This window comes from Anomalospiza imberbis, chromosome 5 (assembly GCF_031753505.1).
Source record: "Anomalospiza imberbis isolate Cuckoo-Finch-1a 21T00152 chromosome 5, ASM3175350v1, whole genome shotgun sequence".
In the NCBI taxonomy this organism is placed as follows: domain Eukaryota; kingdom Metazoa; phylum Chordata; class Aves; order Passeriformes; family Viduidae; genus Anomalospiza; species Anomalospiza imberbis.
The window spans coordinates 48,979,480-49,001,386 of NC_089685.1; the positions used below are offsets into that span (position 1 = coordinate 48,979,480).

The 21,907-nt window shown below is 44.5% G+C and overlaps 2 long non-coding RNA genes across 4 annotated transcripts in view; one reads left to right on the forward strand and one right to left on the reverse strand.

Moving 5' to 3' along the window:
• LOC137474233 (uncharacterized) overlaps positions 1–21,907 on the forward strand; it is a 243,070-nt gene that overhangs the window by 167,220 nt on the left and 53,943 nt on the right. The window lies entirely within an intron of this gene.
• On the reverse strand, positions 3,715–6,916 carry LOC137474216 (uncharacterized). Of its 3 annotated transcripts, XR_010999240.1 has the most exons (5): positions 6,540–6,902; positions 6,352–6,465; positions 6,086–6,225; positions 4,487–4,790; positions 3,715–4,211 (listed from the first exon to the last, which is right to left on the reverse strand). It is a non-coding gene; the product is annotated as an uncharacterized lncRNA (long non-coding RNA). The 3 variants fall into 3 exon arrangements; XR_010999239.1 differs by having other exon boundaries at positions 6,352–6,916; XR_010999241.1 differs by lacking the exon at positions 4,487–4,790 and having other exon boundaries at positions 6,352–6,908.

The window sequence follows — 21,907 nt, forward strand, 5'->3', positions numbered from 1 at the left end:
CAAACTGCAATTCAAAGGCTTGAGCAGTGAGGATAAAAATTGGTAGATTTTTACATTAAGGCTATTTCATATTCCTGCTGACTGACCTACAAAAAAGAATGTTTATGTTTCTACTGCTTTGAAATGTTTTATACCTTCCAGCCCATGTTTAAAAGTTGCTTGGTATCTGTACTCACTTCCACTGACACTGAATATACACAGAAAAACAGCTGTCTTTATAAATTCCAGCATCTCCCTCTGTGGAAAACTCCCAGAGCAGGACATGGCAGCTGTTTAGCAGCACACAACATCCCTGTGCACCACTTCAGGGTATGAAGGAGTGCAGATCCCCATATCCCATTGCCATTGCAAGAGGAAAGCATAGAAGATTAGGCTATAGTTTGCCACACTGAATTTGAGCAGTAAGCTAAGGTTAATGGCCCTACAACACTTGAGAAAAGTGTAATTGATCTCTTAGAGAGCATGAGTGATTAGGAGATGGGTTTGTGTCACTGGGAAGGTAGTGCTGTCAACACCACAGTGCCACTAACAGTGTTCACAGGGCACCCCTTCACCCAGCCTAGTGAAATGGATGTGCTTCATCACTCACATTTGCCAGCATCTTATAAAAATGGACCTAGGCTGATTCCATTGCTTTTTGTGTTGGTCACAAGCAGAGGAACTGCTCAAATAGGGATTCATACATCTCAAAATAATCCATTTCCTGCTCCTCCCAAAGTCAGATAATGCTGCTGTCCCCATTTCATTCCACCTGAGTCAGAGCTGCAGTAAATTGCCTCAAACACCAGGAATTGTCATGGTGCTGCATCCAAGGTGAGGAAGCCTGAGCCACTGAGGATATGGCAAACTGAGATCAGAGTCACAGAATGGTTTGGGTTGGAAAGGGCCTTAAAGATCATCCAGTTCCACCCTCCTGCCATGGGCAGCGATACCTTCCACTAGCCCAGGTTGCTCAGAACTCCATCCAGTTTGGCCTTGGAAACTGCTAGGGATGGAGCAGCCACAGATTCTCTGGGAAACCTGTGCCAGGGCCTCACCACCCTCACAGGGAACAATTTCTTCCCAATATCCCATCTAAACCTGTCTGTCAGTGTGAAGCCATTGCCCCTTGTCCTGTCACCCCAGGCCCTTGTCCAGAGTCTCTCTCCATCTTTCCTGTGGGCTCCCTTCAGGCACTGCAAGGCCACAATGAGGTCACCCCAAAGCCTTCTCCTCTCCAGGCTGAACAATCCCAATTCCCTCAGCCTTTCCTCCCAGCAGAGCTGCTCCATCCCTCTGATCCCCTTGGTGTCCCTGCTCTGGCTCCAGCAGCTCCCTGTCCTTCCTGTGCTGGGATCCCAGGGCTGGAGGCAGCTCTGCATGGGTGGGTCTCTGTCAATGTGGACTTACAGATTTGCTCTAGTCCCATGATGGGACTCCAGCATGGGAGAATCCCCCTCTGGAAATGAGAGGGAAAGAGCAATTTTTTTTTTTTTTTTCCTGATCAGATTCACCAGTTATCTTCCAGAAAATTTCCTGGGGAAGAACTTTTCAACTGCAAATATTTTCTTCCCAGCAAAACCAAATGTGACAAAATAAAGTCAATAAAACAAACCAAAAAGTTTATGGAAAGATGGAAGTATTTTCCTTTTCCATTTCCATTCACATATTAATTTTAATTCATTACCTTGTCTACCCCATCATATAAACCGACTAAAATAACAAATGATCTTTAAATTGCATGCCCTTTCTTAATGCAGATGTGAGCCTAAACTTCCTTCTCAACAACTGGTTGTATTTCTACTTGAGCTTTTCAGAGTAGAACAGAAATAGATCTTATCTGACTCCAAAGGGATTGTTAGCAATGTGCAGATTAGAAGGAAAACAGATGCTGGGGCAGAAAAGATGTAGTTCTGCTCATATTTTTAAACAGATCTAGATGTTATCCACAAGTTAAGAAACACTGCAGCCAGGGCAGACCTAGCCAGGGCTGAGCATGAGTTTAAACTGCTTCTGCACAGAGGTGTCACATCCAACAGGCAGAAGCCTTGAGCCATTCAAGTACACAGAAGATACAATCCTGTTAAGGACATCTTCTGGTTTGAAAACAAAAACAGTGAGAGACTCCAAGTCAGAAATACAATTTATTAGGACAAAGGAAAAAGAAGCAAAATACCTGCAATAATACAAAAGGAAAACCACTGACAGAGTCAAAATACAACCTGACACCCTTTGGCCAGCGTGTTGGTAGCAGTCCAGATTGGAGTGGCTGCAGTCCTCCTGGAGTAGCAGATGTGGTTCTATTGGACCACTGATCCTGTAGAAGGGTGTAGTCTTCCTCTGAGGGTCCAGTGGAAAACCCCAGATGTTCCTCTTGGGAACCAGTGGAAAGGCTGCCTCTGATGTCCCAAAAACCCAGATTCTATCCAGGTAGGAATGCTTGGCTCCTCCCTCTGGGCAGAGCATCTCCCAATGGGATGTTATAGTTCTTATCAGTCCTGCAGTGACATTTAATGGCCCATTATCAGCAGATGTCTCCCTTGAGAGAGGATTGGTTGTGGAAGAGATAAGGAAAACTGCCCACTTAACAGAAGACAACTGCCGTACAGATGGTAATGGAATACATCTTGCTTCTCAGTCTGGGACAGGACAGTCTCAACATCTTTCATCCTGCCGCCCTTGGATTTTGAGAAGATTTTGAAAAGGATGTGTCTTTCAGCAGGCAAAGCCCTTGTTTCTCTGGTGTCACACGCACTCCTGAATACCTTTATTAGAAAGGTGAATGAGTGACATTCTTCAGTTTTCTAAGAACACAAATTTAATTTTGTGGCCAAACGAAGGCAGCTGGATCACAGCCACCCACCGTCTGCCCACGCTGTTAGAAATTCCTCTGAAGTCCCCAGTGGAATGCAGAGTGGTTCACAAAGTGAAGAATGCACACAAAAGCTCTCACTCAGAGTCCAGTGGGCTGCAGTTGGGAAGGATTTTGGCCCCCTCATATCAGTCTCCTCCTTCCCTCTGCTGAGCTAAAGCACCAGGCATTAAGATGCTGAGCCAAAATGTAGCATTTCCTGCAGAGCTCTGGTTTAGAGGCATTTGAAATATGACAGTGAGACTAAAACTCATGTTTTCTTGATGGCAAAGAGAGGAGGAGAAAAAAAATATTTTCAAGCACACAGTATTGCTTGGGTCATCCAGTCAGCAGCAGAAACTTGTAACAGGACAATGAACACCGAATATACCAATATTTGAGCATCCCTGAATATTTGTGGGTGGTGTTCTTACTTTTAAGCCTTAAAGAAAGCTTATGACCTTGCAGTGGTACATCCCTATGGCAGAGAATCCTGTCCACTAATTCTTATATTAAACCTGCATCTTGTCTCGAGAACAATTCACATTAAATGTCAGGACAGGGACTAGAAAGGCGCAGGTTAGTATTTTTCCAATTTAGCAATAGTTGAACATAAATTTAATTCCGGGAATACCAGCCCATCACATTCTGGGCTGGGAAATGTTCCTTTTTAATACATTTTTCCATTGTTTTCCCACCAGCACTTGAAATCTCACTAAGGCAGCATTTGCTTTTTTTACAGTTAATTTCTCTGCTACAAATATCTTTAAAAACAGGCAGTTAAGCAGTGTAAGACCACAGATGGACAACACTAATCTTCATAAAAATGAGCAGAACCCCCTTGTTTTCCATCAGTGCTGCATTCATATCAAATATGTGTCTGAACAGGCCAGCACAAGGATGCTGACTGCCCATGTTCCCAGCATCAGTGCTCACCTTCTCTTTACCAGTCCATTGGGAAGAGGAAAGGGGAATTTGCCATCCTCTCTGGATGACAGCTGCAATTCTGAACTTTCACACCTAGAGCTGAGAGCTTGATTTTGAGGAGAACCACAATAATGAACGAGGCAACCATTGCAATGGTGAAAAGGGAAGTTGTGGCCAGCACAAAACAATTTGTCTAATCTAGCGTGACACGAGACACCTTTTGTCCTTATGGCACTTTAATTGTTGACTGATTTAATTTCAGTTTGAAAAAGCTTTTTGATGACATCTGAGGGCGGGGTGTTTTCAGGATAGTTAACTTTGCTGTTATGTCAGTTAACATTAAGACAGGCAAAAAATAGCTTTTAAACTGAAAATATAAGTCTTATCCAGCAAAGCAAGCCGCTGATCAGGCTTGGTTTCTTTCTTAATATATATTTAGTCAAATGCACTGAGCCTGTAATGCATAATAAAATATCTATAGTATTGCTTTCTGCACCCCCACATCCCCAAAATCCCAGCAGCTCACAGATATACAAAACCATCTTAAAATCTGAGCAGCAGGGTCGCCACTAGAATATACTTGCCTAGCTCAGCAGCTGGACTTTTATTTCACACAAACCAATAGCCAAAACCTGGAGAAAGCTGCTACAATGCACTCTGTGCTCTGCTATCCCCACCAGGGTTCTCAGACGGCCACAGTTCCTAGTATTTAATCATGCCAAAACTCACTTAGCCCTTGAAATCAGACAAGATCAAGCTTATGAAGTGTGGGAAGCTCCTCCAGCATTCACTCAGTGGCAATTTACAGTAACTCCAGTAATGAGTTCCTCCCATGAGGCACTTGCATATCAGAGGCACTATTTCCTGAGGCTGTCATGTTATTAATTTCCAGTGTTTATAGGCCAGTGGAGCTCCTGGATTTGCTGTGTGTGAAGGCTGGGAGATTCTAATGCATCTGCTGCAGTGCAGAGTATGCGTATGCAGCCCCCAGAACAACCTCTTCAGAGGGAGCAGTTCAAAACAGAAGACACCCCTAGAACTGGGAATACAAGTATGGTGAACACATTTGCTTTCAAATTATCTTTTAAGCCCACAGGTAAACACTTGCTCATCAAAATTAGGTTTAAACTTGGATTTTCAAACCCCCTCCAGGACAAATTAAATGGAGGAAATTTTCTTATATTCCCCCCACCAGAGCTCAAAATTTTCATTGTGAACCATGAGTAACTCTGAAAACAACACTGCTATTTGTTGTTGCTGTAATTAACATTTTATTCCAGATTGGAGATCTCTCTCTCTCTCTTTTCTTCCTTTTTTTTTTTTTTTCATTTAAGTAAGTTTTTAAGCCTGAGTAGATTTTTTTCTTTTACCTACCAAGATTTTTAATCAACCAAGTAAACAAAGAACGTAGTACTCCATCACCTCTTCTACGAGGAACTACAAAGGGATTTTAAGGCATCCACAATGTGCCTGTAAAACTATGGATTCTGACCAGAGGAGGGAAAATGCTGAAGGCAAGGCAGAAGGTTAAACAGTAGAGTAAGCAGCTTATCAGGAAATGCAGAGAAAAGTGTAATTTATTTTTATCCAGAAGCCTTTTCACTTGACACAACTGAAGAACCCCATTTTATAGGGGGTACCCATAGGACTTGCAGACTTAAAGATTTTAAGCCAGAAAAACACAGTATTTCCATTTAGGTGTGTGTGTCTGGTGGAGGGAGGGCACCCCTGGGCATGGTCCTGCCTTGGCAGGAGTGTTGGACTGGATGACCTCCACAGGCCCCTTCCAACCCAAACAGTTCTGGGATTCTGTGACCAAAAGTCATGCTATAGGATTTGGATCACAGCAGGAATTTGTAACCAGAAAATTCCTCAAGAAATCTAAGAAGTCCTCAGGGAACATGTGATGATGTAACTGATGTTTGATAGCTTTCTTATTGTTCTTCCCTGTATTCCCCACTTTGCGAATCACATTTTTACTTCTTGAAGGTAATTTTCTTTTTATTTTAGGAGTTCTCTTTGAAATAATTACCTTTTTTTCCTCTCACAAAAATATTTGTGATTTATACCTACATCTCCTCTAAAGCAGTTTTGACTTTTAAAGCTTTGAATATTTATGCCTTTGCCTATAGTTAAGGAAGCAGGTAATTTATCTGTTGATTCCTAACACTGCTGTAAAGTAGTGAACTTTAAATAAATTGGTTTATGGTAGTAACCAGGCAGTCCAGATGAGTCCCTGCCTAAATATCCTATAGTCCAAGAAGATAGAGAGGATGTTTTATGAGAAAAAGAGACATGGATTGATCACATACAACATGAGATACACACCTGAATGCTGGACACATCAGCCTCTCTCTTCCTTGAGAGCAACACAACAGCTGTGGTAAAAGTGGGATTTGATCCTGGCTTCCTTACACACATGGAAAAAGAAGTTCCAATGCTAGGATCCTGCAGCTCTTTTAAAATAACTGCCCAAATTAAAAAATAAAAAAAAAATAAAATACAAAATAGGCAGTGATGTCTGGAAACAAACTGGAAAGACACAGAATATTTGTGGAACAGAATTTTTTAACAAAATATGACTTTCCTTACACCTGCAGCTCTCCTCTCAGCCTCTGCAATCCTCTGATCCTTAGAAATGTCTGCTTTTCAGGGAGATTGGATAATGCACAACTTCTAGTTGTACCTTTTGCCATCTTCCCCAGGCACTGTGCCAGACAAATGAAAGTCATTAGCCTCCTTTCCAGTCATGCTCACTTAGAGGCTGAGCTCAACCACCCACCTACTCCCCAGTCCTTGTCAGCTGGTGATTTTTCACCTCTTCTCTCATCATCCTGCCATTCCCAGCACCCCATTAAACCCTGCCTGTGTGTCTGCTGCCTTGCCTTCACCCAAGAAAGCTCAGTGCTGCAAACCCTGATAAGTGAATTTAACCTTCAGCACAAATATCAAGTCTCACATGACTCAGGCATACAATTAAGCTTTGCAAGATAAGGGGCTAATTAATTTAATTGCCAAACAGAAAGAGGGAACTCCTACTCAGGTTTGCCTGAAATCATGTTGTTAATTAATAATTTATTTATTTGCCATTTTACTTTGAAACCAGAAGGTAATGGAAATGTGAACAATAGCTCCCTGTTCCTCCCTTTAAATTTTGATTTTCCAGGTCAAATGGAAGCCTCTCTTTTAGTGCATGTGGGAGGAAACAAACAATCAAAAATAAAAACAAACAAAGAAAAGACTTTCTGATGTTTCAGATAGAATTTTAAAAGCTCTACTTTTACTTTAATCAAGAAGTAGTGGGATTAAACAACAATTAATACATTATCCTCTATCGTGAGACCTTTGCAGTGAATGTGATAGTGATAACAAATTGTTCTGTGAAAAAATGTTCTGAAATCGGGTGGATTTGGCTAACCTCACTGGAGACATGTTTATTAGTGACTGACTCAGGATTCTGAAAACCAGAAGGATTTAGAATATACCTGATTTTAAGTGGAGCAGTTAAATGAATATATGTAATATCTGCTCAAATTGTTAAGGTTAAAAAATTGCATAATAAGCATTTGACTAAACCAGAAATCTAAATCTGGTTCTCCGAAGAAATGTTTCCAATTTTTTTTCTCCAGTTTTCCCCAGGAATTTATTCAGGCTTTTTGCAAATTTTTTTCCCTATAAAATGGCCTGAGTTGGCCAGAAGTTCTCCAAAAATAAGTGGAAGCAAAAATTTAATTATTTCTTCAGAATATGTTTTTTCCCGGCTTTACTTTAAGTCCGTTCTCTTGACACTGAAGATAATTTTTAATGTACAAATATCCTTTTTATCATGAAATTCAGTGTAGAAATGATCCAGCACTCATTCATTGCTTCTGTCCTGGAGCAGTGAAGAACCATACTTAATAACATATTTGCATAACATATCTAGTAACAGTTTCTGCAGCATCTTCTGGGATGCTAACACCCAGAGCAGCAGGAAACCAGTCAACTGAGCCAATCATTCCAACCCTGTAGATTCATTGCAGTCTCACCAGCTGTTTTCATATCCAACATAAAATGCATGAGCAGATCTGCCTGTCCCCAGGACTCCTCTGAGGGATTTTAAAGCTTTCCAACAATGATCATGGAATCACACAATGGTTTGGTTTGGAAGGGACCTCAAAGATCAGCCAGTTCCAATCCCCTGCCATGGACAGGGGTCACCTTCCACTGGACCAGGTTATTTGAAGCTTCATCCATCCTGGAACCCTTCCAGGGGCAGCCACAGCTTCTCTGGGCAACCTGTGCCAGGGCCTCACCACTCCCACAAGGAAGAATTTCTTCCCAATATCCAATCTAAACCCACTCTCTGTCAGTGTGAAGCCATTGCCCCTTGTCCTGTCACTCCAGGCCCTTGTCCAGAGTCTCTCTCCATTTTTCCTGTGGGCTCCCCTCAGGCACTGCAAGGCCACAATGAGGTCACCCCAAAGCCTTCTCCTCTCCAGGCTGAACAATCCCAATTCCCTCAGCCTTTCCTCCCAGCAGAGCTGCTCCATCCCTCTGATCCCCTTGGTGTCCCTGCTCTGGCTCCAGCAGCTCCCTGTCCTTCCTGTGCTGGGATCCCAGGGCTGGAGGCAGCCCTCCAGCGGGGGCTGAGCTGAGCAGGGCAGAGGGGCAGAATCACCTTCCTCACAGGGTAGAGAATGGTAGAGAAAAGCAGGCCAGCAGGCAGTGCTCCTCCTCAGCTGGATTTCCCCAGTAAGGGAATCTGTGGTCTCTCCCTCTCTGGGAAATGCCCAAATGCTGTCCCAGGATGAGAAAGGAGAGACTGGACACATTCCTGGGCACTTTGTTTCTGTGGGAGATGGAGCAGCAGTCAAGGGTCTGAGTAGCAATTTGGAACAAGGCTGTGCAGCAGGATACAGGACAGGGATAAGTTAGTCATGAGCACAGATGAAGAGTAATCCTGCATTAGTCACACCACAGATAATAAGAGCTGGAAAATGATGACATGTGAGCCTCATGTTAAACCCACTTATTCTTAATTCTTTGTGCTGAATATAAATTGTTCTAAAGAACAACGCATTCCTCTACAGAACAATTCTTCACATCATGCCACTAACATCTCTGTCATCTTGATTTAGGCCATTTAAATGTCAGTAAGACAAGTTAACACTGCCTGAGGGCAGCTCTGTCCCATGCACCAGAAATCTTTTTCTGTCACATTCTGCTTTCCTGCAGTGCCTCATGAAAAAATGCAACTTTCACACACAGGGGTAGATTTGCAGTGGTTACAGGGGAGAGGGATGGTGAATCCCCTTTCTCCCCCCATATTCCTCTCCAGTGCAGTATGAAACATAAAGAATTAAGACCTAGTGTGACTTGGTGCATTTCTGCCACCACCCTGGCCATACTGTAGCCAGCCTGCCATGTGGAAATGCTTTCCTTCCACTCATTCCAGCCCTGAATGCTTTGATTCTCTAAAGGTGTGTTGCTACGTCCCAAAAAAACCCCAAATGAAAAGCCATGGATGATGAGGGAGCCCAAGTCAAGTTTTCTATATGAATACAAGGAGCCCATCTGCCTTGCAACCTCTTTGAATGCCAAAAGATCCACAATTTCTACCATCAGACAGGATTATTAGACATTAAAAACACAGAAAATATCATAAGCCACAGAATCACAGAATCAATTAGGTGGAAAAGACTTCCAAGGCCCTTGAGTCCAACCTTTGTCTAGTGCAACCTTTGACCATGCTGGTCAGAGAGAAACTGGATTTTGAAGGGCAGAATATTCCAGAGGGGAAGGGGAGCTACTGTGTTGGTTTCTGAGGACGCAAATTCAACATAAAAAGTTATAATGAATTTTTCTTTTGGCAAAAGTGGGTGTAGAGCCTGACAGCATTAAAACCTCGGAGGTGAAATTTGAAAATGTTAGCAGATTATTAGCATTGTATAAAAAAAATGTGCAGAAAGCTGCAGTGCTGAATTAATGAAGTGCTGCCCTCTCAACCCCTTGAAGCCTGTTTGAAGAGAGTCTCTGAAGCTCCTACCACAAGGTCCCCCCACCTGAAGCCATGGGGTTGTATGGTGCAGACCCCACTCAACCAGTTGCCTCCTACCTGCTGAGGTTCCAGGTTTGTCCCACCTGCAGGAGAATTTCAGAGCAGGGGCTCAAAGGCACCTTTGAAGGAGAGTTAAAATGATTTTTTTAAACAATCTTTGGGTCCTGGGAGAGCTGTACCTACTCCTGCAGCTTTCTCTAAAGGTAACATGTAGCCTGAGACTCACAGGAAATGTATTTTACCCACCCTTCTGGAGACTGAGCTTCTGAAGCACTGTCACTGCATTTTTTCCTAATGACTTTGTGTATTTGTTCTTGAAGAACAACAACAACTTTGGAGGTGGGGAGGAGAAGAGAAAAATGTTCTCTGAATATGCTGTTTCTGGAGGTTACTTTTAGTAAGCCTGGAGTCTGCTGCCACTAAAATCAGCCAGAAAGTTATCACTGGAACCAGTGGGAACAAGAGCACGTGCAGCAGTTTTATATTCAGAGGCTGGGTTAGGAAGTCTTTTGTTCTTGCCTCTGGTTTACATGTCTTGTTTACACAGGGCAGTTGATGCCAATAATGGGACTAACCACCACTAACAAGCAGCTGTAACAGATAACCCGTGAGTATGGGATGGATTGTGTTACAGCAGGGAAGGGGGATTTGTAGCTCTGTGTTAAACTAGGATGCTGCTTCCCTGCACAAGGAGCATATTCTCCACTAGTTAAAAAGAAGTAGGGATCTAATTTATTTGTACTGAATCACTCCTCCTGTACCCACCCCTGAACACCCTCTTCCTGGGAACAAGGCAGCCTGAAGGTATTAATCTCCTAGCACCAATGCCTGCCTGGTGAATATGCCAAGAACCTTAGCAGGAGGTTTCAAAGGCATTTCCCTACAGCAGGGAACTGACAGAACTCCTGTCTCTTAGGATTTTTACACTCTTATGGAAATAAAAGTGCTGTGACTGACACAGTAGTATCCACCCCTTCCCTGCAACCCCCCTGCCCCACATGCTTCAACGTTGCCATCATTCCTTTGCACACCCTGGATTTCTCTCTGAGGTCTTCCTCTGAGTCCCAGGCTCTTCATTTAACCATACAAAGAGAGGCTCTGCATGCTCCCTCTCTTATCTGCTCCCTTCTCTCTCAATCTCTTCTCAACCTCAGCCCTTCCCTTCCACTTCACAGTGTTTTTATTTACCTAGATTCACTTTCCTCCATACCCCACCCTGCTGCAGACTCTTCTTCACTGTCTCCTGGCTCCCCCTTTCTGTTTTCATCAGCTTGGCTTGCACTCTCAGCATCCCTTCCTTCCTCCTTCTCAGTTACCCTCGGTGTGCCCTGCACCCCCTTTGCCATGACCTTTAAGCTTTCCCACACCAATATCTGGTATCCAACAGATGCCCCCCTGCCATCTCCAGGCATGTCAAACATCAGGCTGTGCAAGCATCCCTGTGAAGGCTCTGAATGTCCAAGCAGGAAACCCAAGGCAGTGCTGTATGAACTGAGTTCTCTCCAAAGGCATATCTGCTACCTCGGGGTCTGGGCTCTGCTTTGCTCCTAGAAAGACTTGAGACTCCAGCCCAGAGTAGAGGGCATCCCTGCCCTCAGACAAGCACCTTCAAGCTTTGCAATCAACCCACAACAAGGGTAATCCTGCATTTTTCTTGCAGTGTCTGCTTGATACCAACAGGGTCTCCTCGATTTGCAGAGAGGAGTCCAGGTGTGTATCCATCTGAGACATGGCCAAAATATTGGAACATGCCCTGTGCTGCTGCATAATGCGGGTTTAACTTTCAGTGTCTTCGGAGGGAAAAGCTATAAAAGAGTTTAACTCTCTTTGCTAAAAGGTTTCTGTTCTTTTCTGTCATCCCTCTGTGTTACTAGTGTGTCTTTCACTAATACCTCCTTTTCATTTCCACGCTTTCCTTTCTTCCTCCCAGCCAATTTACAAACCCTTTGGCAATGGCAGAGCTGGGTGGGAATGGCTTCACACTGACAGAGAGCAGGTTTACATTGGATATCAGGAAGAAATTCTTCCCTGTGAGGGTGCTGAGGCCCTGGCACAGGTTTCCCAGACAAGCTGTAGCTGCCCAGCTTGGATGGGGCTCTGAGCAAGCTGGGAGAGTGGAAGGTGTCCCTGCTTTGGCAGGGGTTTGGAACTGGCTGATCTTTAAGGTCCCTTCCAACCCAAACTTTTCCACGACTCTATGAAGGGGTCAGGTAGGCAGCATCCAACTTTGCAAATGAGGTCATTACAGGCAAAGCTGGAAATTTAGCCCAGTCCCTGATAGGATTGGGCTCACTCCCAGTGGGTTTGTTTCTCTGGAGACACCCAGTCTGGGTTTGGTCAATCTGTCTGCAAACACAACTTAAGCCCTGCTCTTCTTCCAAGCACAGATATGAAATCCAGCAGATAAAAACTGGGATCCTCTCCCTGCAATAATGGAGGAATTTCTATTCCCTGCAGAAGGCTTGTGAAGAAGATGGTTGTTCTGTGTGTGCTGCTTGCTGTTCATTTAACCATCATGCCAGGCTGCAGCAAGCCCTAATTTGTGTTGTTTGTTAAGGAGTTTTCAGCAAAATTTATGCTATAAAATGGCAAAAAGAAACCTTTCATGGCAGTGTTTTCATTCAGTGAAAACTCTGGGGATGCAGAATCCTGGGTCCAGGAGGAAAACCCTGATAAAAAGCAGTGTGAAAGAGTCTATTTTCCTCATGTATGACACATGGCTTTATCTCTCAACACCTCGATTAGGTAGGGAACTTCATCCTGAGTCTCCTGTCCCTCCTTTACTCCAGCAAAGCCACATCCAAAGGGATCTTTCTAGTCCAGGGCAGGTGTTTCACAGTATTCCCTGCTAGAGTGTATCTAACCTGCATAAATACTTAAACACTTGCTGAGAGAGGAGAGCGTTTTGCAAGAGATTGATTTGGCAGTGCTGTTGTTCAGGCGTTCACACAGGATGTGGGAAACTGAGGTTCAGGTCCCTGCCTCAATGAATATTGAATTATTTATGGAAAGAGGAGCAGCTGCAGTAGGGAGGAGGGAGTAATAGCAATGTCTCTGGAGTTGGGGCACTTATAGGGCATGTTGAAAAGGGCAGAGCAAGATTTCATCCCCAACTATCCCACATTCCTGGTGACTGTCCCAGCCATGGCTGGCTCTCTTGCTCTGTTACTTCAGAGGAAACCTTCAGAGCTTGTCCCTGTACCACTGCAAAAGTTGTAATGCCTCTGTGTAGTACAAATCACTCCAGTTCTGGCATTTTTCAGCTTTTCAGACCTCTGTTTTTCAGTGTAAATGTTTTTTTATGCTGTACAAATATTTAAAATGCAAATTAAAAAAATTATGTCTTCCCTGTGACCTCTCAAGGAAGATGTCTGAATAGTTTGCTGTATTTTCAGCCTGGATTCCAGGGCCTACTGGTCTGGGCTTCTGAGTACTTCTGTGGCTGAGGAAAAAATAATTAAAAAAAAACCAAAATTAATGGGGTTTACATTTGGTTTGGACAGTCATAAGGCTTGAGGTCAGGCTTGCAGGAGCAATTTCCGTAGACTAACACTCCCAAGCTGTGTCTTATAAAGTCCTTAAGGATCAGGAAAGGAGGTTGTAAAAGTAAAACATCCTCTCTGAAGAAACATGAATATTAGGGTCTCAGGCCTCACCACAGAGGTGTTGGCTTACCACCTACAGGCACTCCTCATGGAGTCCAGGAGCTGGGGCTCACTCTTCCACAGAAAGTCCACATGCAGAAGAAGGAGTGGACATTATGTGGCAAGTGGGGTGAACTTTTGAGTTTCATGGTGTCTCTGGACTTTCTTCCCAATCCTTTACTCTCCTTCAGGTTGTCATCCCCTTTTTATACTTGCTGTTTGCACCAGGTCAGAGAATTTATTATGTGAAATCTCAAAGCTTCATCCTTGCTTATGTTCACACAGTCATCCCAGGTCATTTTTGCTTGGCCACTGTAGTCCTCAGTGTGTATTTTAAGCCTGTCAGATCTAACTTTCCTGCTCATCCCCACAAATACAGGTGTCTCTGGCTGCTGACTTCAGTAAACACTGGTTCTCTTCAAAGCTTCCACCAGCTAAATGCCTTCAAAACCATAAAATTCTCCTTAGAGTAAATGGGTTATACATATTCGTATCACTGCTTCCTCATCTTCCAGCTTGCTGAAATCCTCTTTAACTTAGCAAGAAGGGCAAAACCAGAGGTGTTGCTATCCATCAGGCAGGGATCTCTTGGCAGACAGGAATAGCTCTGCTTGAGGCAGGGAAAGGACATGAGTGAGGAATGGCACCCAAATTTCCCATCTGGGCAGTGACTGGGGCAGCTCTGTGCTCAAAGGAGCTAAAGGAGGGCCCAGATCTGATAGACTGCTCCTAAACAGGAGATGACTGCCTGCAGACTGGAGTTAGGACTATTTAGGAAAGGTCAACTCCATGCCAGCTCTTTCCTAGCACAGGCAGTGACCTTGCAGCTCCCAGGGATGCTCCCAGACACAGGCAGGTTTAATGCAACAGACACAGCCTTGTTGCCAAACCCTGCAGGATGGATGAAGGATCTCACTTTTATCTTAATTCAGAAAGCCTTCAGCTTGTGGGGAAGGGTATGACATGTCCTATTTTGCTGCTTTGTGAAAGGCCATTTAGCAATAAACATGTAGCAGAGGAGGTAAAATTTGTTGCACAATGCATCACCCTGACCTTTGCAGGAAATAAAGCTCTGCTTCGGAGCTCATCAACAACAAGTCATGGCGTGATTTACTGCTAGGGCTCCCTAACTTTATGCTAATGTAACTCTATTGATTTCTGCAGATTTGCAGTGGTATTACATGGGAGGAACATGAAAATAAACTGAGCACTCAGTGTGATGAGGGGACTGTGTGACAAAGAGCTTGCCTGTGTTTTCCAATTTTATCATCTGGCCTAATGAAAGCCACTACTTCTCCATGCACTCCTCGATGCCATCAGTCCAAGCACAGTGTTAGTTTCAAAAAGTGATAAATTACCTTCTCTTACTGCTGCCTGGATCTAAAGCTATTTGTGAATTACTGCCAGTAGGTATTTAAAGAGAGAGAAAAAAAAAAAAGATATTAAAATCAATTCAGCAAATGCCCCTAAGTAGTACAAACAAAGGAAAATTTGTAAATGACCTGTGCTCAGCATATCTGTCACCAACAGGGATGAAAATGTTTGGCAGTATTTTTCCAGTTGATTTGTAACCACCCTTCAAAGCAGTGAAAGTTGGCTGAAATTCTTGTGCTGCCACTTATTTTTCTATTTGTTTGTTGAGGTTTTTTTGTCTCTGCACTGAGCACAAATGTTGTCCTTTGGGCTGCTGCTCTGACTTTTGGTTTGTGCTGCAGAAGGAAAAACATGAATTCCTTCACAACTGCTATTCTGGCTTATCAAAGACTTGCTTAAAACACATTAGAGTCAAAGAAAGGCTGCTGTGCAGCAGACACAGGACGACAGGGTGAAAAGATGATGTAAAAACAACTCCTTTGCAAAGCAAAGTTTAGAAAGCAGAGTTTAGTGTGAAGCAGAAAAAGACATACACATTAATTTGACCATATGACTGGGAATAAGGAGCACAACGATTCTTCTAGCTAGGGAAAAAGAAATCCATGGGACCTCCCCAGGTGGAAGAGCATATTCATTACATTTCTGGCAGTGGATTCTCAGTAGGATAGAGAAAGGGTGTCTCATTTTTTGAGAGAACAAGCTTTGTACCTGACACTTTGTTCAGAAGCTTTCTTTGGTCTCAGTGTCTGGCTTCTGACACCTGCATGGATTTATTTCCACCACAAGCTCCTGTGTACACCTTCTTTCAGGATGATGCCTGTCAAAACAAAGCCATGAATTCAACCACTGGCCCTTCCCTCTCTCCGTGGCCTTATCCCTAATGCAAACTAGAAATTAAAGCTATGCTTTTTTTAAAGGAAGTTTCTGGATTTTGGCAGAATATGGACTAGGAAATATAGCTAGGGCAAAATGATTATCCACAGAGCAGAAGAGGGGCTAATTTAATGCTGTGGAGATAGAATAATAGTACTACTAAATTTCTAGGGAATAATAGGCAAACAATAAAACCATTTCCATACAAGCTCAGAAGACCAAACAGGAAAATTATCTAGAATTACTGAATTTCACTGACCAAGGCCAAAATCTGAGATTCCAACAGGAGGATGCTCATTCAGGGTGGTAAGGGATGGACCCACAGTACCAGAAGCTGTTTGGATTCAGCTGACAACAGCTCTAAGTTACAGGTTAGTTGGTGGTCATAAAATGGATCAAGAACTGACATTCATTCATTAATTCATTACTGGGGACACAAAGGAATATTTTCTTTACCCTGCATCCATCAGCTCAGTCTCAAACAGCTGGCAAAGACTGGTGAGGTACAGGCATGGCTACCCAAAACCAGGGAAGAATTCAGGGAACAAAGGAGAAGAGTTTTACTTAGATTCCCATCCTAGCTCCCAGTTAGCCTTAGAACCTGCTGCAAAGGACCTTGTCTCTCACCTTTCACCCAAGGTGCTGCCTGTGTAATATTTAGTTCCACAGCTGGGTTGGTCCTCTAGTACACACACACACACACACTCCTTGTGCACTTCCAAAGGTTTTCTGGTCTGCTAGAGCATGAAGGGGAAGTAAATAGCACACACAAACTGCCTTCCCATTGCAAGCAGAAAGGATCAGACTTTCAGACCACAACAGCAGTGTGGCCCGTCCCCTGCAGCCAAACATCCCTTCAGCCAAGCTGGGCCCATTGCTTGCTGCTCTCCAGCATTATCAGGGAATATTATCACTTATATCAGCCCCTAAATCCTTCAAATTCTGCTGCAAGATGTGGCAGACAGTAAAATGGCACCCACCAAAATAAAATGAGCCCCAAATCTCTGCTGCTGGGGGCTGTGACAGGAGTAGGGGTGTGAGACTGCCCTTTTTCTCTGGCTGGGAGGGAAGGAGTGATGAGCAGAGGAGAGCAGATGCAGGGATCCCAAGCTGTGCTTCCCATTTCTTATTCTGCCTGGGAAACTGGGAGACGGTTAGGAGTGAATCTGAGGGGTGGGGGAGCAGGAGGGTTAGGGACAGGAGGCCTTTGGTGTAGGTATGGGAAGCACAGGCACCGTGCAGCCATGAATCCAGGGCTGACAACAGGCATGGCAGGACTGTCACGTTCACACTCTGCCTGGAAATACCTCACCACCAGCATCTCTTCCACAAAAGCTCTTTCACACCTTCTACAAATGTGTAAAAGTAAACAAACTCCCACTACGGGTAAAAAAACTCTGCCAGTGTAAGAAACCTCGAGCAGTTTTTTTTTTAAGCTGAGGAAAAGTGCACAAAGATTGTGCTGGCTTCTTAAGCTGTATGTGCATGAGGAATGAGGACTTTGTGACCTGCTCTCGCTTTTCACAGGACTTATCCTGGCTTCCCATAGGTTTGCAAAATATAGTATATTGCAAAATATCCCTTTTACACACTTCAAAGGGAAACATTTTTTCTTCACCAGCATTTCCTCTACAGTGGGTTGAGCTCATCCTTCATGTCCCTGCAAAACTGAATGGAGAATTACACAGGATCACATCTGGGTATCTGCTGGGAGTTAGTGGGTACAGAGGCATATCCATAGGGTGAACCAAATTCCCTTGTTCCTTGATTAATTTCCAGCCGCCGAGAGTAAGGCAGTTAAACATGTGAATTCAACTGGGATTTTAATCCAAGTTTTCACTGAAAATTTCCATGGCTTAAAATCATGTATTTCTAAAAAGTAACATGCAATAAAGTACAATACATGCCCCCGCCACTAAGCAAAAAACCAAAATCTACAGAACCCTGTGTGTTTTCAGCAACTCAAATGCTGGGAGCCCTTGGTTCCAATGCAAGCATGATGCACTTTGGTTTGCCTCCTGTTCTTCAGGGCTTTTCTGTCTAGTATAAGTGCTCAATGGGAATAAGAACATGAAACGACCTAAGAGAAAGCTCAGTGCATCAAGGTCTACATATATTCCACAAAAATAGTAGAGAAACTGTTGCCATAACAAAGTTCATCTTCCTTGCAGCCAGAGAAGAAAACAAGGACTAAAGATTTTCTTATAACTCCAAGAAGGCCCTTTGCTACATAAACAGCTCAGGCTGATGCTGAGCTGAGAAGGGCTAAAGGGTTTGGTGATGCACAGGAACACCACCTGCACCACATGACTATCGTATCACTGCTACTCTGCACTTCAGAAAATCTTAAAATTACAGAAAGGTTTGGACTGGAAGGGATCTTAAAGATCATCCAGCTCCACCCTCCTGCCATGGGCAGGGACACCTGCCACTACCACAGGTTGCTCAGAACCACATCCAACCTGGTCTTGGGCACTTCCAGGGATGGGGCAGCCACAGCTTCTCTGGACAGCCTGTGCCAGGGCCTCAGCATCCTTACAGGGAACAATTTCTTCCTGATATCCAATCTAAACCTGCTGTCTGTCAGTGTGAAGCCATTGCCCCTTGTCCTGTCACTCCAGGCCCTTGTAGATTGTTTCTCTCCATCCCTGCAGGCACTGCAAGGCCACAATGAGGTCACCCCAAAGCCTTCTCTTCTCCAGGCTGAACAATCCCAGTTCCCTCAGCCTTTCCTCCCAGCAGAGCTGCTCCATCCCTCTGATCCCCTTGGTGTCCCTGCTCTGGCCTGGCTCCAGCAGCTCCCTGTCCTTCCTGTGCTGGGATCCCAGGGTTGGATGCAGCCCTGCAGGGGAGTCTCAGTAGAGTGGGGCAGAGGGGCAGAGGGGCAGAATCTCCCCTCACTCAGAACATCTGCACATTACTCCTACTGATGGTCTTTGTAGTGTTAAATGTGGGCTTGGAGTCATCTACAGGAGCTCCTCAGACCTGTGTGGCAGCAGAAGTCTCACATGAGAGAATCGGCCATTGCTTTGTGGAGGGCTGGCATGATGGGTGCTGACAAAGGCACTCCATGGAGCCAGGGCCTTGCTTTCTCCAAAAAACTGTCAAGCTAAAGGCAAGATACATAAAATCACTGCTTCTAAAAGGAGCTGTAAGCGTCTAGAAACAGAAAGTGGGGCCACGGTCCCAAAGGCTTTGCCAGTCTTCTCTGGGAGCAATCCTGGTATAAACCCGCTCACCAGTACAAAGAATAAGAGCTGTTTCTTTGGAGGGAGAAAGACACCTTCATTTTTCAGAGAGGAGCAGACAGGGTAGAAACTGTTTAAGAAAATATCTTTCTTGCATTTCAGGACACTGGGGAACACTGTAGCTGTGACAATGTTTTGAGTCTTGAAATGGGGATGTAAGGAAAAGAAAGTTTATTTCATCTAGATGTGGAGTGTGGAATAGTTACTTGTCCCCCCTGCTTTCCTATGCCACACAGATGGAGGCAGTGGGAAGAGTTTTGCTGAGGGAACTCTCAGGTACCACCATGTTTGCCTCAGAGTAGATGTGTGCAGGTGTTTTAAAACTCTCCCTGTCTGAGGGGGATAAACGACTGAGCGGTTTCAACTGGTTTAAGAATGGGCAAATTTAATAACTCCCACCTTGCAAAAAAAGATATGAGACCAAACTGAAGAAGTTCTAGTTCACCTATCAGAGGAGGCACCATGCATTCATGATTTACAGTTCCCTCTGTCACTGCTGACTTGGAAAAAAACAGTAGCTAGGCAAAGTGTGGCTTCACCTGGCTCCGTAGTCCTTTCCATCCTGTGGATTAAATTTCCTTGCGAAGACATCAGAGAATTGCATGGGCCTTTGCTAGGAAAACTGCAGCACTAGCATGTGACCTGAGGAAAATATCATCACTGAAACAATTATAATGGTCACTTTTGTAACCTCAGGGAGGGACAAGGCATGTTTAATATGGCACCTGGCTGTGCCCTGGCAGCCAGGAGGGAAATCCCTGTGCTGGGGGAACCAGGCCCAGCATGGCCAGCCAGGGCCAGGGAGGGGATTGGCCCGCTCTGTTCTGGGCTGGGGCAGCCTCACCTCGAGTGCTGGGGCAGCTTTGGGTGCCACAATAGTAGGAAGATCTAAAGCTATTTTAGAGCTGGGTCAGGGGAGGGTTAGGCTGGATTTCAGGAAGAGGTTCTTCTCACAGAGGGTGGCTGGACACTGAACAGTCTCCCCCAAGCACAAAGCCAGAGAGAGCTCAAGAAGTGTTTGGACAATGCTCTCAGGCACATGGTGATTCTTGGGCTGTCCTTTGTGCAGGGCCAGGAGCTGGACTGGATGATCCTTGTGGTTCCTTTCCAGTTCAGGACATTCTGTGATTCTATGAAACTTCTCCCAGTGAATCTTCAGCAAGTTACAACATAGAATCAGTCCTCCATTTCCATTTATAGCCTAATTCCCTTGATCTTTCTAGCACTAAGTGGTTACCACTGTGTCATGCAGGCCCAGATTACAGCAGCTCTTCCAAGCAAGAGAAAGGGAGAAGACTTTGGTTTCTCCAAAGGCTACAATGAATTAAGCAGGTGCAGCATTCCCATTTCTACACACAGATGGGAAGATGGAGCCATTCCATGCAGATGGTGAGCTGAGTAAACAAGAAATTCCTGTTCTGCATCAGCCTGCTGATGTGCCTCCTGCCAGAGGGAATCTGCAGCCTGAGCACTGCCAGTTTCCACCCTGGGCGCTTCCCCCATTCCACCAGCACTGCTGGTACAAACAGGGAGAAGGCACCGCATCCCACCATCCCTCCTCTGCTCCTTCAGGCCTGGGGAAGCAGAAAATCTACACATTTATCACTCAGAAAGGCACTTTGGTGACAGTGGAAAATATTACACACAGCCATAAAAATAGTCGTGTCTCCTACCCAACAACACCATTATTTTAATGTGATGGATGGCTTAAACCAAATAAAGTTACTTTCAGAGGCAAAACTCGACCTTCACGGCTCTTTATTAGATATGTAAATCTTCATCCACCAGGGCTCTCAAGCAGCTGTTTAAACATGCAGTCTTAATGAAGTCAGCAATGCTCCTGATGTGTTTCAAGCACTCTTTGCTGGATCCATGCCCCTAAAACAACTCTGTTGTCTTTAACCGTGGAGGTGTTTAATGGCCCAGGTGTCACACAGTGGAAGTGATCACCACTCCTGTCACCCAGAGGGAGATGAGGGCATGTTTTAGGCCAGGTTCAAATAGTATCGGTTTTTCATCAGTTTCAACAAGGCTACTTCCACTCCAAATATTAAGACCAGCATCACAGAGTTGTGCCTCCTCCCAAAAGCTTAGTTATTGTTGGTGTGTTATTTACATATTTAGACAAGAGAAATTCACAGTGCAGAGTCTATTTTAGCCCTAGTCTTGGAGAGGTCTGCTATAGCTGGCATTATTATATATGCGAAATTCCAGGTGCACATCTGACCAAAGCACCAACAAGTATTTTCAATCTCCATGGAATGCCTACTAGTGATGTTCCAAAACATCTTCCTCAGACTGCCTGTGTAGCTCATTCTTCTTTCTATTCATTCTTCCATCTCTGACCAGTGAGAACATGGACACCATTATATTTACCCAACCTCATTTACCATCTCAGCTGGGGAGAGGCTGAGCTCAAGATGCCAACAAGGTCTGTGACAGTGCTTATATTGCAGGCTGGTTGTTAGGGCTGGGCCTGCAGATGCAGGAAATCCAGGCAGTGCTGGCTCCTGCAGCCCAGTGACGCAGCTGATCACCAGCCAACACTGCTTCAGACAAGCAGGAGATCTCTTTTGGCTCCATTGGCCATCATTGGGATCTCCATGGCTCAGAGCAGTTGCTTAATCATGGACATCTGATGACATCTGAGGTTGACGAGGATGTCCCTGCTCTGACTTTCAGCTCCTGCTGCAGGAGAGTGCCACACTCCATGCTGTAATTCCCCAAGCATCTCTGGGATACCCTAGGAAGTTCACTGCTTATTTACTTCAGATCTTGTTAGTCTAGAAGACTTGGTTGTGTCAAGGACCAGAGGTTTTTGCTCTGTCCTCTCAAGAGAGAGGGTCCTAGTGGGACACATCTACCACTGGCACTGACACAAGTAAGAGTAGTGTTTGCTTTGAAACCAAAAATCCTGTACCAAGAGCCCCACTGCTTATGAGAGTTATTAATCAAGCAACAGTTTTAAACC